Source organism: Peromyscus leucopus, chromosome 14, assembly GCF_004664715.2.
Source record: "Peromyscus leucopus breed LL Stock chromosome 14, UCI_PerLeu_2.1, whole genome shotgun sequence".
In the NCBI taxonomy this organism is placed as follows: domain Eukaryota; kingdom Metazoa; phylum Chordata; class Mammalia; order Rodentia; family Cricetidae; genus Peromyscus; species Peromyscus leucopus.
Window position 1 is genome coordinate 71,233,437 of NC_051075.1, and position 18,589 is coordinate 71,252,025.

Here is an 18,589-nt window from a genome sequence, read left to right on the forward strand (position 1 = left end):
ACAAATGTGACACGTCTTTGCCTGGTTAAAATAATATTCCACAGCAGAAGAGGCCAGTCCTCTCCATCCTCACACATGCCTGTGTTTGTTAGTCTCCGTACTGGCTGTGGTGGTAGCCACAGGTCTGGGCCTAGGTCTATGAGGTATGTTCTCAGCCCTCTGTCATATGCTGGGAAGGCAGAGGTCAGGTATCTCCTCACAGCATGGCTCTGTGTCTGGTGCATCTTCTACTGTGAACAAGAAAGAGAAGGTCCGGTACTGACTGGTATTTGTGCCCAAGGACACATGCTGGTTCCCTGCTACCTCACCTCCTCCACCCCATTAGAGCATCCTCAGCACATGCTGAATTTCTTCTAGAAGAGCCCCCATATCTGGAGGCAATAGGGGGAGGATGCCTCCATCTGGGAAGACTCAAGGACACAGGTTCTGGGAGACATCCTTCACATGAGTAGACTTCTGGTCATCTTGGAGGCTGGATGCTGACCCAGGCAGCCTCCCATGTATCGTTGCAGAGAGGGTGGAAGCAGCCATCTGCAAACACATCCAGGGCTCTCAAGTTAGCTGATGGAGGGATGGGCTTAGAGTTAGCCCTGCACAGCTCACCCCCCAGTCTCCTCCAGCCCAGGCCAAGCTCCCTTCTGCCTGCACACCTCCTCCTGTCCACCACCCTACTTCTCAGATCTCACATGGGTGGGATGCTGCTGCTGAGGGGCCTTTCTAGTCATATCCTCCCATGCTGGGGCCAAATGACTGAGTCAGGAGCAAGTCCACTGTTACCAAAATCTTCGGTAACCAGTCAGTCTGTGTGTAAGGAAGAGAGTACGTGTCGGTTGCTGAGCAACAAGAGCCCCCTCTCCCTTCCCAGTGTCTGTCATGCACCAATGTGGAACAGACACTACTGGCGCCATCTTTTTATTTTATTGTATTTATTTATTAAAGCGTTCACAAATGTCACAGGACACGTAGCTTTCAGGGACAGCGGGTGAATACTTACCTCTCTAGACACCCACATTACCACCTCCCAGGCCAGAGTATAGCATGTTTCCAGACTCCTGGTGACAATTTGGAGGCTTCTGTAAAGAGTGAGGGTGGGAGCCCGGGAGAGTTCAAGAGGAGCCTGTTGTGGCAAAAGTAAATTCTTACCAGGTCACTCTGGCCACCAGGCACACAATGCCTCAAAGAGGTAGGTCTAGAGGGAACAAGGACCAGGGGCAGTCATACAGGCTAGAGGAATGAGGCTCTGAGAAGGAAGTGAACATGGTCTTCCTCTTCCTTGAGAGGTGTAGTCTCCAGGGCTTGTGACCTGCAGTCAGAGGGTCAAAGGCTGGTATGGGAACTCTTTCATGGAGCACCTGAGTGAGACAGAAAAGAAGGATGAGTTTGGGGACCCCTCATTCGGAGCTCTGAGTGCCCCCCTATCAGCATACAATAGCAGCATCCCCAGAGCCTGAGCAGGGCCGGCTCCAGGGGAAAGGCTACTTGAGTAGGAGATGGCAGAGAAGCAGGCTCAGGAACCTTGTTATTGTCTTCAGTCCTGCCCAGTGTTCTGCAGGGATGGATGGGTACTGTGGTCAAATGTGGAGTCTCAGTGTGCAGGGATGGATGGGTGCTGTGGTCAAATGCGGAGTCTCAGTGTGCAGGGAGGGATGGGTACTGTGATGGATGGGTACTGTGATGGATGGGTACTGTAGTCAAATGCGGAGTCTCAGTGTGCAGGGATGGATGAGGTGATACTGCATCCATGCTTTGAACACAGAGGAGAGATGAGATCTTCTCCCCAGCCCTGAATCAAAGACTCAACACTTCCTCAGGATATAAGCCTCAATAGTGAGGCCCTGCCTCCCTCTCCCAGCTTCATCCCAAACTGTCTCCAGAGTCCCAGGCTCATGACCACATCTAAGGGACATCTTTTCCTGTCCAGCGTTCCATGACTTGAGGCCATAGAAACCTTAAGATCTTCAAGGCCACCCCAAAGAGGCTCTCAGGCCCCGCACCAGAGAAAATGAGCTCCAAAGAGACTGTGTCCAAGTGGGCAAGCCCAGGTGGCAACAGGGAATATGGGACTGAACTGGAAAAGCCCTGGTGAAAATGCTAAATGGGCAGATACAGCAGAGGCTGAAAGTGGACTGGACCACTGATGTCCTGAGGACACCATAACCAAGGGACCTGTAGTGAGTGGCTTCAAACAGCAGAAGGTTCTCAACTCTGCAGCCCTAAAACCTGAAATCAAGGTGTGGTCAGAACCATACTGAGGGGTGCTTAAGGAACCTGCACTTGACTCCCCCTATTTCTGGTGGCTCCCAGTAAACAATAGTGTCTGTTGCCTAGTGTCAGGCTAAGCCCAAGCCCGGTCTCCATGAAGGATGTGGCCTTCACCTTGCTGTGCTTTTTCATGAGCTTCTAATTAGGACACCAGCCATTGAGTTTAGGGGTCACCGTGACCACATGACCTCATCACAGCTCTATTGTGTCCACAGTGGTCCCCTTTCAAAGAAGATAAGTACCTAGGGTTCAGATGTTGGGTTATCTTTTAGGGGTACACAATCCAACCCAAGTCAGGAAAAGCCAGGAATGTCCAGTGAGGTCCGCAAGTTAGCACATTTGGTGGCATATCCCTGGCATTCACACTCAGTTTGTATTCTTACAGGGAAGAGGTCTGCCCTCCCTGTGGCCTCCCAAGACCATCTCACAGTGGTTCCCTGACTGTAAACTGTTTGTAAGGTCTTAAATAAACACAATGAACCTTCTGAAGCTGGTGAATCATCACTTAGCCAGAAAACCCCACAGCCCCAAGATTCGAAAAACAAACCAGCAGGCAGAGCCAGCCACCCACAAAGGACCCCAGTGCATAGCTAGGGCCCCTCCCATGATGACCCTGTCGGAACTGGACCAGGGGTGTGGCTACAGCCCAGGATACCAAGGGTCCAACTGTTATGGGATAATTCAAGTGAAAGGCTTTACCCTGTGATTGGACTGAGCCTACAGTCAGGCCCTTCCCTTTGCTATACTGGAAGCTGAGGTACCTTAGTTTCCCCATTTAGCTTCTAAGTCTGTCCAAAAGAAAACTTCCAAATGATGTCACTTTATAACCAGAACCACAAGAGTCCAGGATCCAGGCTCTGGTTGAGGTTAGTTAGTTCAGTCATTCAGTGGTAGGCTTTTAATAGTGGCCCATTGTGTGTGTGTGTGTGTGTGTGTGTGTGTGTGTGTGTGTGTGTGCATGATTTTATTTTTGGAAACAGGGCCTCTCTGTTTGCCTGGAGCTTGTCGTTTTGGCTAGGCTATCTGATCAGTGTGCCCTAGGGTTCTTCCTGTCTCCCAGATTTTACGTGATGGGGATCTGAACTCAGGTTCGCATGCTTGCAGGACAGGCGCTTTACCCACGAGCCAACTCCCCAGCTCCTATGACCAGTATTTTAAAGTAGAAAACTTCCTATAAAATAGATTGGTGCCAGCCTTGCGGCGGCGGCGGTGGCGCACACCTTTAATCCCAGCACTTGGGAGGCAGAGGCAGGCAGATCTCTGAGTTCGAGGCCAGCCTGGTCTACAGATCGAGATCCAGGACAGGCACCACAACTACACAGAGAAAACTTGTCTAAAAAAAAAAAAAAAAAAAAATTGGTGCCCTGCCTGCTAGACCCATACCTGGCGGTGGGTGGTAGGCATTACCTTCTGTCCAGGAACAGCTGGGCTGGCTCAGTACCTGTTTCAGGAGGAGGTGTCTAAGGTTCCCTTTCTCAGGTGGCCTCCTGCTGGGCTGAGAGTCCCTTGTCCTCTCTTGCTCTTTTCTGCCTTTCCCCTCTCCTCTGCCTGAGAAGGGCAGTGCCGTGGTCCTCATGCCTGCATTTCACAAGTGGGTGGACTGTCAAGGGGACCAAGCACTCCCAAAGAGCAGTGGGAAGGGGAAAACAGGCTGGTGGGCTAAGACTCCCTCTTACCAGCCTTCACCAGAGACCACATGGGGTGGCTTTTCTAGTGTTGTGCTTCTAGAAGTTTCTGCCAAAGGTGGTGAAAACAATGGTTACATCAGTTCACTGTGTGACCTACGTCCTTTATGTTTGCTGTCTCTGCTTTTTCATTCACAAAGTAAGGCGTCACTGCAGTCCCCTCTGCCTCCTCCGAAGTCTAAACGGACCAGAGGGCTGCAGGGAAGACAGGGAGGTGGCCATTTGCCTGGTGGTCCCAGCAAGTTCTCCAGGCCTCCTTGAGAGCTGGAGAACCTGGCCTGTAACCCTGGCTGTGAGGCCTCTGGGAGTCGTTCAGCTTCTAAGCCCATCAGTAAACAGCAGCTACTGCAGGGGGATGAGAGGATCAGCAGAAGACCAGGCATGACAAATGATTCACATGCCGACAGCAGCTTTTTTTTTTTTTTTCTTTTATTGTCATGGCTGTTTTTCCTGTTACTGCTGGCAGTAGACTGTTCTATCCTCATCTCAGTCTTCCAGGCGCAGACTCAGACAGGGCTCCAATGTGGGCAGGTTGCGGGAGGCAGGCAGATTCTGTGAGTTACCAGCAGGGGTCTGGGATGCAAGACTAGAAGCAAGGGAAGGCCACCAGAGCCCCAGCCACAGTGCTGGACACTGTAGACAGACAACACGGCCTTGGCCCTGCCAGGACAGCCTGCAGCCAGCTCCACCCCTGAACAAGGGAGTTGAGCTATGGATACCTTGCTCCACGGCCTCCTAAAGGGTGGACTTCCTGCCCTGGCCCTCGTGGTTAGTGTGGGGAGCAGAGTTTGGTGTCTGCAGCTGAAGGAAGAAGCAGAGCAGAAAACCACAGCTGCAGCTGCTGCATCCTGACAGCTGACGGGGAACTGGGACATGATGGGGTAATGGGACCTCACGGAGTACCAATAAGACACATTCGGGGCCGAGGATATGGATCAGTGGTTAAAGCCCTGGCTGTGCAAGTCAAAGGACTGGAGTTCAGCTCCCTAGAACCCATTCAAACGCCGGGTGGGTGCAGCCTGTCTGCAACTCCAGCCTCGGAACACGGAGACAGGTGAGCCCTGGGACAAGCTTGCTACCTAGCTCTAGATTTGACTGAGAAACCCTGCCTCGAAGAATACAGTGAAAGAGTAACAGAAGAAGAGTCCTCACATCAACTTCAGGCCTCCGTACACATGTGCACGAACACTTCACCAACTCTCTGCAAACACACACACACACACACACACACACACACACACACTCACATGCACCTGAGATCATCATGATAACACTTATAAAAATGGTGCCCCTTGCTCTATATGTTCTTCCATGAATCCTGTGCATTAGCCATGCACTGTCTACAATGCATGAGTGGGGAAACTGAGGCCCGGTGCACTGTGTGACTCACTCTGGAAAATAAGGAAGTAGCACACAGTAGATAGGGGAACTTCCACAGCAAAGACCACAGAGGCCACCAAGAAGCTCCTCTAAGAGTTTTTACTCAGGGAGACAGATGGGAGTATCAGAGTTGTCCTGGGAGGGAGCAAGGATGGCCAAGACTTGCATGTTAGAGAGGCCGTCATGGTGGCCATGTAGTATAGGGATCACAAAGGACTGAGGTGGAGCAGGAGAGTTGAGGGGCATCTGCTTCCGGTCTCCAGGGGAGAGGAAGTTGGCCTGGAGGAGGACCAAGCCTATAGTTCAGATGAGGAAAAATTAGCAAGGACTTGGGGCTTCCTGAGAAGGAGACGTATAAGATGAGGGAGTTGATGCACATGGCTTTGAGGCCTCTGTCTGGGCACTTCAAGGGATGGGTGGCTTTCACAGTGCCGAGCTGTGACGCTAACTGGTTTTCAGTGGTTCTCTAAGGAGAGACGCTCCAGGGGTCTGGTACTGAGAAGGCTTCCTCTGCACTCTAGATGTGAGCTTGCTCACCGAGGCTGCAGGAATAGAGGAGGCCACCTGGACATGAAGAAGGACAGGGTAGGAAGAGCAGAGCCAGGGATACAGCTAGGGGAACTCACTTCCAGGGCCAGGCAGAGAGGGAGCCTGTGTGGGAGCTGTGGTCCCCAAGGCCGAGTGAGAACCCTTCAGAAGGGACAAGCTAGAGAGAGTAGAACACTTCCCTGACCCTTCCTGGACCTGGCCTCATTTTAAATATATATTTAAAGATATATTTCTTGGAAGCTGGGGAGATGATGGCCCAGGAGATGACTCTGTCAATAAATCACTGGCCTCATGAGTATAAGGGCCTGAGTTCAGGCCCCAGTTTGTGAGTAAAAAGTCAGGAGTAGTGGTGCGTGTTTGTAACTCCCAAGATGGCGAGATGAGCAACAGAGACAGAGGTCTTTGTGAGTTTCCTAACCAGCCAGCCTAACCTGCTTGCCAAAGCTCCAGGCCAACGAGAGACCCTGCCTCAAACAAAAAGTGGAAGGCTCATGAGAAATGGTGCCCAAGATTGTCTTCTGACCTCCGCATGCACAAGCACACAGGTGTATGTGTACACTCACCTGTACATGCAACATAGATGCACACATGTACACACAATGTTCTTGGTCACAGACACACACAGGTAAGTTGCATGTTATTGGTGGTTTGCAGCTTACAGAGTTTTTCCATAAGGATCAACCACATGACCCTTGTATAAGTAAAACTAAGTAGGTGTGGGGCTCTGGACCCCTGGCTTCTGAAGCTTGCAGCAGCTGGGTAGAAAACTGAATTCATAGATACTGCACAAGGCAAGGATGACAGCAATAATTTGAGTCCTCTCCTGGCTCTGGAGGCCAAACAGGGTACTAATTGGTACCCTGGGGTTAAGCACTTTCCCAGAGCCCTGCTCTGCACCCCTCCCACGGCCTCTCACACCCCTAAACACCAGGCTAGCAGGTTGCACCAAGAGCACATTTCTGCACAAAAACTGATTGGTTTCTGACAAATCCAGCTTGGCCTCTTTTTAGCACCTACTCATCCCCAGGGGCTGGAAACCTGATACACAATGATTTGCTCCAGACCCACTGGGGGGCAGGGTAGGGGTTTTTTTGGAGGGAACTCCTCCTAGGGAAGGCCTGTAGATGTGATTAGCAGGTGAGGATTCCAGGGGCCAGGAAGTCAGGTGCTGTCAGCACCAGAAAGGCTGAGCTGGTGACCCACTTCCAGCTGGGAGACTAGGCAGGTCCCCCAGCATGAGGCAGGATGGGTTTCCTGTCTAGAGTCAGATAGACTGCAGGAGAGGCCTCTTTTGACTTGCGACTAGACAACCCTTTTCTCTCTACCTACCTGTCCCTGGGCAGTCATTTCCCTGTCTTCCCTGCATCTTTCTCATCCTTTTTTTCTTTTTAGACTCCAGAGGAGGAAGGCGTGGATGTTTTACAGCTTTGTCTAATAAATGAAAAAAAAAAAAAATCTGAACTTCAGTGAATAGGAAGGACTTTATCTAAGACCACAGTGAGTCAATGTAACCATTGTCATCGACACAATTTTCATCTCCAGACCACCAACATGGTTACCATCATCACCACCATCTTCACCATCACCACCAGTCACCACTGCTCTTATGATCAACATCATCATCGCCATTATAATTACTTTTACTATTTTAATCACCACCATCACCATCTTCATTATCACCATTATTACCTTAATTATCATCATCATCATCACTACTGCTACCACCACCACCATCATCACTATCATCATTACCACCACCACCATCCTAACCACTATGACTATCATCACCACTACCATAATCGCTACCATAATCACTCCCTTTACCATCAACATCACTATTACCATCTTTATCACTATCACCATCGTTGCCATCATCACCACCATCAGCAGTACCATTATCACCATCACCGTCACCATCATCACTACCATCACATCACCATTACCATCACTATTATCCTCACTATCACCTTCACCATTATCATCACCATCATCTGTTTACTGCTATCCAACAATATTCCGAAAAGATTTAGGCCATCTCAGTCTTGGGTACCACAAACAGCAGGTCTCCAGACTCGAGGAGTCTTCCTCCCATGCCCTACTCACCTCTGCCTGTCTCCTTGCCTCATGCCACCTCTTCTTCCCCGTCCCCCCACACCCTCTGCTCCTCACACCTAGACACTGCTTTCCAAAACCCTTCGTGTCTACTTCTTCATCTTGCAGAGAGCCTGCTTTCAATCAAAAGATCGTGAGAAGACATTTCAGTCCATGAGAGACAAGGGTGGAAGCTGCTGCTTGCATCTGAAGTGACTGCAGGGCATGATGCTCTCCACCTGCCTCTGATGAGCAGGATGGTCACTTTCTCTCCTGGCACTTGGGTCTTCTGGGCTGGAAACTCCTTTGGGGAGAGGAGGTGACAGGTTACACTGGGGAGGATCCTCAAATCTCAGCTGATTCTCTCCTCCTCACTCTGTGGTGGGAAGGGAAGGAGACATTCACTGGCTTCCCTGAGAAAGGGGAAAGAAGCATCCTTTACAGCCCCCCACTAATGTGCTGGCCTGGAGCTATGGGCTGTGCCCACACATCCCACTGAGGGGAGAGGCTTCTAGCTGCCAGGCCTTTGATAGTCATTCCTTCTGATTGCCTCTCCCTAGGGCCTTGTCATTGGGGTCAGACTGGCTCCAGCATGGGAGGCAACAGGGCCCAGTATCCTCAGGAACAAGCTTACCACAGGGCACTTGCAAGCTTATGTTCTCTTTTTACCCTTCCCACCTACACCTCCCCCAACTGTGTACCACCACCCACCCTCATTGGCTGACCAAGTGCAAGTGGACACTTAGAAGTATAAGATTCAACTTCAGGGATGGAGTTAGGAATAAACAGGGAAACTCTGTTTGTGCATATCCTTGGGAGAAGTTTAAAAGCCTGCCCCGTCCTCTGCAAGCTTTCTCCCTGGGTAAAGAGAGGAGGACAGAGATGACTTCAAGCCACCCATGGGCCCCAGAGAGGGAGTCTAGTGCGCATGTCTCAGCCAAAGGCTGAATTATGCCTGGCAGAGCAAATTTGACAGCCTGGGCTGACTGCCTTCCCCACGGCTGCCTAATGAGGCCCTCTGCGTGGCTGCGGCTGCCAGGAGAGTGGCCAAGGTGATGATGACATCCAGGGGACCAATTTGGTCACTGAATGACTGACCCAGCCATTGTGCCTCATGGAGCAATTATTCCCCAGCCTGCCTGGCAGCTTAGGGCAGCTTTGGGGCTCATAGTTCCGGGGGGGGGGGCAGGTCCTTTAGGAAGAATGAATCTGAAGTCACTCTAAAATAAATGGAGGCACCCCACTTTGGGATGGGGTAGCTGGCCACGATACACAGTTGTCTATACAACAGGTTGTGCCCTAGTCCTAGACCTGTTCATTTTACATCTGCCCTGCATAAGACCCTGGGCTGAGCTTAATAGTGTGTCTCCAGCTGTTGCTGGGTTCACCTCTGTAGTGAGGCTTGCGAAGCTCAGGCTCAGTTCCAAAGTCACTTGTGACCATACAGGACCAGATTCTTTTTTTTTTTTTTTTTTTTTTTTTTTTTTTTTTTTTTTTTTTTTTCGAGACAGGGTTTCTCTATGTAGCTTTGCCTTTCTGGAACTCACTTTGTAGCCCAAGCTGGCTCGAACTCACAGAGATCCGCTGCCTCTGCTCCAAGTGCTGGATTAAAGGCGTGCCACCACCGCCCGGCAGGACCAGATTCTTATGTGATTCCACAGCAGCCTGCTCACCTCCCCAAACTCGTGTTTCCCCCTTGTGCTGTGTGCACTCCACCCCACGTCCCCCCTCTCCAGCCCACTGTCTGCTCCTGAGTGGCACAAGGGCAAGAACGCAAAGGCAGGGGTGGAGCTCAGCCCTGAGTGAGGAAGAGGGGACTGAGAGAGGGGGTAAGGAGGATGGATGCAGCAGTTTGAGAGCCGTGGTGGGCCAGCTGAGGTTTTGAGTGAGAATTGGCCAGGGGCTGCATCGTAGAGTGGGAGAGGAGAAGGCAGCCTCAAACGGCACAAAAACCCTGGCAGATACCCATGCTACGGTTGGCTGCCAAAAAAACAAACAAAACAAAAACAAACAAACAAACAAACAAACAAAGCCCTGAAGATGTATGCAGGAGCCAGGCAGGTAAAAGGGGGCTATTCCCAGAGCAGAGGCCACGGCTGTGGCAGGGTGTGGATTTGCCCCAGTTTCGGTTGAAAGGCATCTGCCAACCTGCTTGGAACAAAGCTGGCAAGTAAGGCTGACCAGCCCCTTCATCGCTTAGTGATCCACCATTCCAAAGCTGCGGGCCTTGGCAGCATTCCTGACCCCCCCACCAGTTGGCATCAGTGCCCAATGGACTTCCTGAGTCTGGGCTCTATGCAGGACAGCTTGCCACCCCCCACCCCCACCCCACCCCCGCCACACACCACACAGCCTGCCCAGCCTCAAGGACAACCCTCCTCTCAGGGTGATCCCAATTCCGTCTCTCTTTCCCCGTCCACCTTGTACTAGAACTCAGCATTCCTTCCTCTCAAATGTTTGGGGACTGTGGAACCTTCTCAGGGGTACAAACTGTGTTCCGGCTGGCTCTTGTGGGCATCTAACCACTTCTCTACTCTGGAGAGTAGAGGCTCTGGAATCAGACTACACAGAAGAAAGTCAAGGAGAGGATGCTATCTGGAAGAGTTGGCCAAACTGGGTCTCGAAGGGTGAGTACGAGTTTGGAAGATGCAGGAGACAGAAGGGAGAAATTTAAAAAAAAAAAGTGAGAGGCATGAAAAGATCCAGCGTGTGTGGGCAATGGCGAGAAGTAGGGAGGTGGAGGTGTGGGGAAGAGAAGGGAAGGTGAGCAGATACTTATGGATAGGGCATCCCCAGGTGCTAGAGCAAGAGAAAAGAGGTTATAGTTCCTCCTGTGCGCTAACCAAGAGCTAACAGCAGGTCCCAGTGGATGTCAGCTGCCCACTCCCTGATGACACCATGCCTTCAGCCTGCTTGGTCCTCCAAAAACAAAGGCCTTGGCTAGAGGTCTCCAATAGCTCCAGAGAGGGAGGTGCTCCCTGGCTGGCCCAGCTTAGCCCTCCTCTGTCCCAGGGCTCAAGCCTGTCGGCCTATCACAGTCATCTTTTTCTGATTCATTCACTCACTGATCGTTATCCTCCGACCCTTCCAACGCTTCAGACAGGCCGTCCATTTAATTTTGTAAAACCAAACAGCACGCTGGTTCTCTCAGGATGCACGACGAGCGTGATACGGTCTGTGGAATGTTTCTCAGAGCAGTGAAAAATTTAATTTTTCCCCCCAGCATCAAGATGTGTCAAACATAATTTATGCCTGGACATAATTCATCCCCAAAGATAAATATTGAAACCCAAGAGAGGAGAGGCAGCTGCAGAATTTGCTGGGGCAAAGGGGGCCGCAGAGTGGGTCCCCCTCCCATCCCGCCACTGACAAGGTGAAAAGCATAGAGGAAACCACAGTGAAGTAGCTAGCCTAGGGTCTGGCCTCAGTCTCCTAGAAATGCTGAGCGCTTTCTGTTCCTTTCTTTCCTTTCTTTTCCTTTTCTTTTCTTTCTTTTTTTTTTTCCAGGCCTCTTTTGTGTCTGTGGACTGTTGCTCTGTCTTGACATAAAACCTCTTGCCATAGAAGTCTTCAATTAAAGTCACCTGCTGGTCTTTGTCAGTTGAACTTGATGCTGTCAAATCACGCAGAGCTCCTTAAGCCAATACAAGTCATTACAGAGAGAGTGAATAAGAGCCATGGCGGGCAGGAGCCCTCTGTGATCAATTGATATCTTCCTTTGCTTGGGAGGGGGTGGGGGTCTCAGAGCCCTGCTCCCCGCCGCCTCATCCCCTCCACGGGGGCCTGAACCCCTGGATCCAATTAGACCACAGCTCCGAGGGTCTGAGGGTGCGCTGAAAGGCCATCGGTAGGCGAGCCCATTAATAACTCGCCAGTGCCCTGCGTATTGTAATTGTCAGTCTGCAATTTACAGTAATCCTCCCATGCAAAAACCCCAGTCGCTGCAGCTGATTGGAAATTCATACGCCCGTTTGAAAGAGAAAAACACAAGCTGCATGGGTTAAAAGGCCACAGCGTGCAAGTGTGTGTGTTGAGTGACAGACATTTTAGTACTAGCCTGGGACCATATTTTAAAAGGTCACTGAAAACTCTTGGCTTGGGCTCTCTGACAAACAATGAACGTCCTGGGTATTTATTTGCCATCTCTTTGTTTTTACAGCATGCAGAATAAATGACTTAAATGACGTTGTGCGGGCCTGCATATTGTCATCACAGGTTACAAGTCATTATTAAACTCCGTCAAATCAAACCAAACCCGGTCAAGGCAATGAGACTAAGAGTTATTTGCATTCCTTCTGTCATAAAAAATCATATCCCCTTACTCAAGACTTTCAATTCGTTATTAAATGCAGCCACAAGAGTATTTCAGGTCTGGCAATATAAGCCTAGGGAAACCTTCTTGGTATAACTCAGTGTAACAGCTCAGACCGATCCCACTAAAAAGTCCCAGTTGAGCGTATCTGGGCATTCAATCAAGACATACATATTACTTTTAAATAAGATTAGCCTCTATATTTTGCTGCTTAAGTTAAAACTTTTCATGTCTTTTTCTGCTTTTATATAAACTCCAGCATAATTCTGTTTTAGCAAAATACTTCAAACAAATTAAAAACCTCAAGTTGAATGTGTCCTTAAGAAAAAAAAAAAAAAACTTTCCTAATGGCATTGCAATGCATTTGCTGACGTTAAAAACACTTTCTCATAGACGGATTTTTCTGCCCCTCCCCCCTAGTTCCTTGCTTTTGCAATCACAACAGCGCAGAATCCTCTTTGGCTGCTAGGGCAGAGGGTTCGGCCAGTCACTTTCCACTGATCCACAGTATCCATAAAAAAAAAAAAAAAAAAAAACCAAAAAAACAAAAAACTTGTCTCGTCCTACATGACTGCGAGTAGATTCTGTGTTAACTGGGAAACAAAGTGATCAGCAGGGTAAGGTGGAGATTCAGAGTAGATGGGGGCACTGTCCCTACTAAGGACACTAGTCTGGGACATGGGTCTTCGTTTTGTTTCTGTGGGTGTGATAAAACACCATGACAAAAGCAGCTTAGGGAGGAAAGCTTTCTTTTAGCTCATAGTTCCAGGCTGCTGTCCATCACTGCCGGGACACAGCAACCAGACCTCGAAGGCATCGGTAGGCAAGAAGCAAAGAGCAGTGACTTAATGAATGCATGCATGCCAGTGTGCAGCTGGCTTTCTCCATGGCTAGGGGTCAGAATTCCACACCTCGGGAATGGTGCCACCCAGAGTGGGGGAGACTTCCCACACCGATTAATTAAGATAATCCCTCAAAAACATTCTCAGAAGTCCTTCTCCTGGGTGATTCTAGATTGGGTCAAATTGCCAATTCTCACATATAAGGACCATGGGCTGTGGTGGCTTTTGGTCTTGGAAGAATGGAATGTGCAAGCTACATCCATTCCTAATCCAAAGACAATGGCTATGGCTGCTCTGAGGTGTAAGGCTCAGGAAAGACAGTGAGCTCCCAACGATTTCAGTCTGTTCACTGGGCACAGGGATCCAAAGAAAGAAAGCTGAGCGGTGGCCGTGGCACCTCTTCTGGTTCACATCGATTCACTGTGGTCAGTCTATCTTGAATTGACACAGATGAGGCCTTGGTGACAGTTTCCATATTGCGCTCTCTCATCCTGGTGTCTCCTGCCTGCCCAGGGTACGTATTCTAACCCTAACATTTCACTGGGGCTGGCGACGCCCCTCTTGTGAAACAGTTTGCAACTCAGGTCCCTTCAGAAGTGAAGCTCACAGAGGTCAGCTTCATTCCACGGTGCAGTAGGCGGATGGCAGGCAGCCTCCTTATCTGACACCCTGCCTGTGAGTGTGAGTGGGGGGGGCCCAGGAAGGTGATGGCCGCCATTGCTGTGGCAGGCCTACCCTCTACAGCAAAAGTGGAAGGGTTACGCATCGGTAATGAGGTGCTCCCGCTCAGTGGACTGCAATTCGTGGAGATAGAGATGACCTAGATTGGCTGATGGAGAAGACTCTTGAGAAGCCAATCCAGACCTTCCTGAGAAGATAGCTATGAAGTTTGGGGGCAGGGTGCTTGTGGGCAGCAAGCAGCCAGGTACTTGCATCTAAGAGATGGTGGAAGCTACCAGCAGCAGTGGGCCGTGAATGAAGCCAGAGCCCGGGGGAGTCCAACGCTAGACAGGAAACCTTGACTAAAGCCTTGGAGACTCTGGAACAGACCCCAACTAGGCTGGACTGGGACTCCAGAACAGAGAGAGAGTGAGCTAATACACGTGTCTTCTGAGCCACTAAGCATGGGTGCTTGTTATGGGCCACAGAAAATGAACACGCGTGGCATAATGAACTCCCAACTTCCTGAGCGGCTAGCACACTAAAGCTGTTTCCCAGCCTCATGGGCGGACTCCCTCCTCATATGGCAGTCTAAATATTACGCTGCTTTAAGGCCTCTTGTTCTTAAGGACATTTATATAAATAATCCACTTCTTGATTTGGCTGTCACTGCATTCTCTAAAACAAATATCTTTTCCTTTTTAAAGGCCCCGAACAGGCAGCACACTTGACATCAGTATAAAATTCTCTTGTTAAGCCCACAAAAATTAGCACTTATGAGAAAAGCTGAACCTTTAAAAGAAACACCTGACCAAATATTTCATAAAAGCAACACACAGCAAATTCCTACGGTGGATTCTCTGGATTTACAACCATCAAACTATATTAAAGTTAACAATATCAAGATTTATCCCCTATTAAGTGGAGTCTCGTTTTGGTAATAGCTCACATTTGGTCCCAGGGGATCTCAAATACCTTTGGCCCTTCACCGGGTACTCTGTCATGATTCATAGCAAGGTGTTCAAAATCCTCATTATGAGTCTATGCTGCTATAGACTGGAGTGTGACGTACCTACCTGGAAAGGAGAGTGATGTGGGCCAGCGTACAGCATGTGGGGACACAATGCAGAAGTGGCACCAGGATCTGGGCCATGCAGGAGAGGAGGGGCACTGAGGGTTATCCCTCACAGGCTCGTGTCCCTGGACACCGAGGGGTAGCCCTCACAGGCACATGTCCCTGGACACCGAGGGTCATCCCTCACAGGCTCGTGTCCCAGGGCACCGAGGGGTAGCCCTCACAGGCTTGTATCCCAGGGCACCGAGGGGTAGCCCTCACAGGCTTGTGTCCCAGGGCACCGAGGGGTAGCCCTCATAGGCTCATGTCCCAGAGGTGTCAAATGTTAGTGTCTGGCTGAGCGCTGTCTCTAAACAGCGCCATCAGAAAAGCTCAATACACAGAAGAGATAGAATTGAGATAGCAGTACCACCTCCTCTCAGGTTAGTATCTACTGACAAGCTGTCCCCAGCTGGCTATACCATGAGGTCCTCAGGGCAACTTCTAAAGGCAAGTGCTGGGGCCACATCCAGAGATTCCAGTTGTGTTGTGAATCACTGACTGGGTGGCAGCCTTCTTACATCTGGGAACCCAGAGCTGCAAGAGGGAGGAAGCTTTTCCTAAAAAAAGCACAGCTTTTGACTGCAGCTTAGAAAGACACAGCCCATCCTCAGAGCTGTAGGAATGTGCAACTTTGGGGGGAAATGTAGAAATTAATTTCCAAGATTTTTAGTGAGCACCTTTGAATAATTCTTCAGAAATCATTTAGGGTTTCGAGCTGGTGGTGTGGCTCAGTGGCAGAGCTCTTGCCTCGCATGCACAAGGCCCCAAACTCAACCCCCAATCCTGCCAGAAAAAAAAAGTCAGTTCTTTATTCTGTCATACATGGCATCTTCAGAGTGTGCACAGCCTTTCATTAAAAAAAATAATAATAATAAGTGTTTTGATACTTGTTCTTTTTGCTAGAATACTTTGAGCAAAAGGCAGCCCAAGGTAAAGGGTTTGTTCTGGCTCACAGTTCAAGCGTGCCGTCGAGCACGGCAGGAAGAAGCCTGAAGCAGCTGGCCATGTGGCGTCCATAGTCAAGAAACAGAAGACAAATGGATGTATGCTAGGACTCAGCTCACTCCACCTGTTTTCTTCAGTCAGGACCCCTGTGATCAAGGAATGGTTACACTCACAATTAAAATGGGTCTCTCCACATCAGTTGATGGAATCCCTTGCAGGCATGCCTTCCAGGTGATTCTGCATTCTGCCAAAGTAACAATTAGCACAGTGAGCAGTCTACTGAAAAGATGACCCCCATCACAGTGGCATTAACTACTGTGTGAAGTCCTCTGTGTGAAGAACTGTTTGTCTTCCTCCTTGTGTCATGGCTTGAATAGGGACAGCCCCCATAGGCTCACAGATTTGAATGCTTGGTCATTAGGGATTGGTGCTACTTGAGAAAGGATGAGGTGTGGTCTTGTTGAAGTGTGTCACCGGGTGTGGGCTTTGAGCTTTCAAATGCTCAAGCCAGGCCTACTGTCTCTCTCTCTCCCTACTGCCTTCGGATCAGGATGTAGAAGTCTCAGCTCCTTCTCCAGCACCATATCTGGCTGCGTGCCACCATGCTTCCTGCCATGCCGACAATGCACTGAACTTCTGAACCTGTTAGCCATCCCCAATGAAATGTTTTCCTTTATAAGAGATACCATGGTCATGGTGTCTCTTCACAGCAAGATGACTAAGACACCTTGTTAAGTCTTCTGGTACTGTACCTTGATCAGTCCTTATCTACTGTGAGTGTGCCTCCTGGACCAACTCCACTGTACAGATGAGGAGACAGAACTCCAAGAGGTCCAAAACCTTGCTGAAGAATGGCAGAGCCGGGTTCCCCAGGCATGATTTTTATGCTCTCCATTGTTTATCTCTCTCTGGATCTCGGGGGTTAAAGTTAAGGTGTCCTGGGACATGTGTGGGCCTCATGTCAACCCCAGAGATGCCTGCTAGTTGTCAGCACCTCCCCTTTGTCAACACCAGTGGTCTCTGAGAGCTTCAGTTCCAGAGAGACTCCATCTTCTATTTATAAACCAGACCACAAACTGGCATTCTGGCTTATTGGAGAGACTGACTCAGCCCTTCACACCAGAATAGGTAAATATAATTGAAAAACTAGCCAACAAGGCTGTGGAGAAGGCTCTGTTAGTAAAGTGCTTGCCATGCAACTTCAGGACCTGAGTTGAATCCCCAGGACCCATATAAAATGCTTAAGACCCCAGTGCTGGGGAAGTGGAGGCAGGGGCTTGCTGTCCAGCCCACATTACTCAGCAACTTCCAGGTCTGTAAGAGACCTTGTTTCAAAATAGGTAGATGGTGCCTGAAGAATGACACCCAAGATTCCCCACCCCCCCGGGCCTCCACACATATGCTCATGCACACCCAACCTCATGCACACATAAGCTCATGCATACACATGCTCATCCACACACATGCTCATGCACACACCTGCTCATGCACACACAAGTTCATGCACACACATGCTCATGCACACACATGCTCATGCATATACAAGCTCATGCACACACAAGCTCATGCACACACAAGCACACTCCGGTACAAAGCTAACCATGAAACAAAATCTAAAGCGGCCTTACAGCCCTCAAGCAAAACTAAACAAACAACAACAAAACTCAGAAAGCTCACTGCTTTCCATTAAGCCACTTGCCTCTACTGCGTGGGGCAGAATGGAGAGCTGGGAGCACAATACCTTTGAAGCATGGGGAGCCATGCCTGCGGTCACCACAAGCTGCACAGAGCAGGCACCAACTTGGGCTGTACCCACTTCACACATGCTCCCACGGGACAGACCAGCAAAATCAAGTGTGAAGTTCGAAGCAGAGCCTGAGGGATGCAGCCTGCTTCAGGCCTGCTCCACTCATCCCGGTCAGCTCCTGCCCAGCTCAGTAGCTGCTTCATCAATACATCTGAGACCAATAGAAGTCTCTTGTGCTTGTCTGCTGCCCAGATCCATTCCTCCAAAGAATCCACAGCAAGAGTACAACAGCCCAGATGTTGCTACACAACGGGGTGGAGGCAGGAATGGGGTTAACAGGAAAGCGAGAAGTGACTACCCATAGAACTGCTTTGTTCGCATATGGTAATGTCTATTGACTTGTCTATAGCTCGTTTTCTACAGGACGTCACTGCCCACGACCAGGTCAGGATCATGTTATTCACTGCTGTGTCTCCCTTTGAAGAAGTGAACTGAGCTGCTAGGCAGACAAAGTAAAAAGGAGAGACACCAGCTACAAGATGCAGGACCCATCCAGACCAAAGCTTTAAGAGCCAAGCATTTTGAGACAGTTCTCTACTGGCTTCTCTCATTTCTAGACGTCTAATTTGTGTCCAACTGGCCAGGAGGCCCTACTCTTCCCCAAGCCTGCAATGCATTGATACTTAGAAGGGTCCAGTTCTCACTTCCGTTGGCAAAAACATTGTTTACAAAACTAGCAAGTTAATTGTGCTGGTTGTCCTGGTCCCCCTATGGTGCATCTCCCCAGGAACCATTCACACAGAGGGAATGGAGACCACTGAACAAGAACAAGCTGAACAAGATTTCAGCTGCGCACAGCTTGAAGCCTGGAACATGGACGGGGTGGGTGACACATTCTCTGCACCCCTGTGGATTGGCTATGTGATGAGACGATGCCAGTGGGATGTGAGATGTTGATGCGGGCCCAAAGCAGTGGCCCCAGCTGTGGAGGGGTTGAGT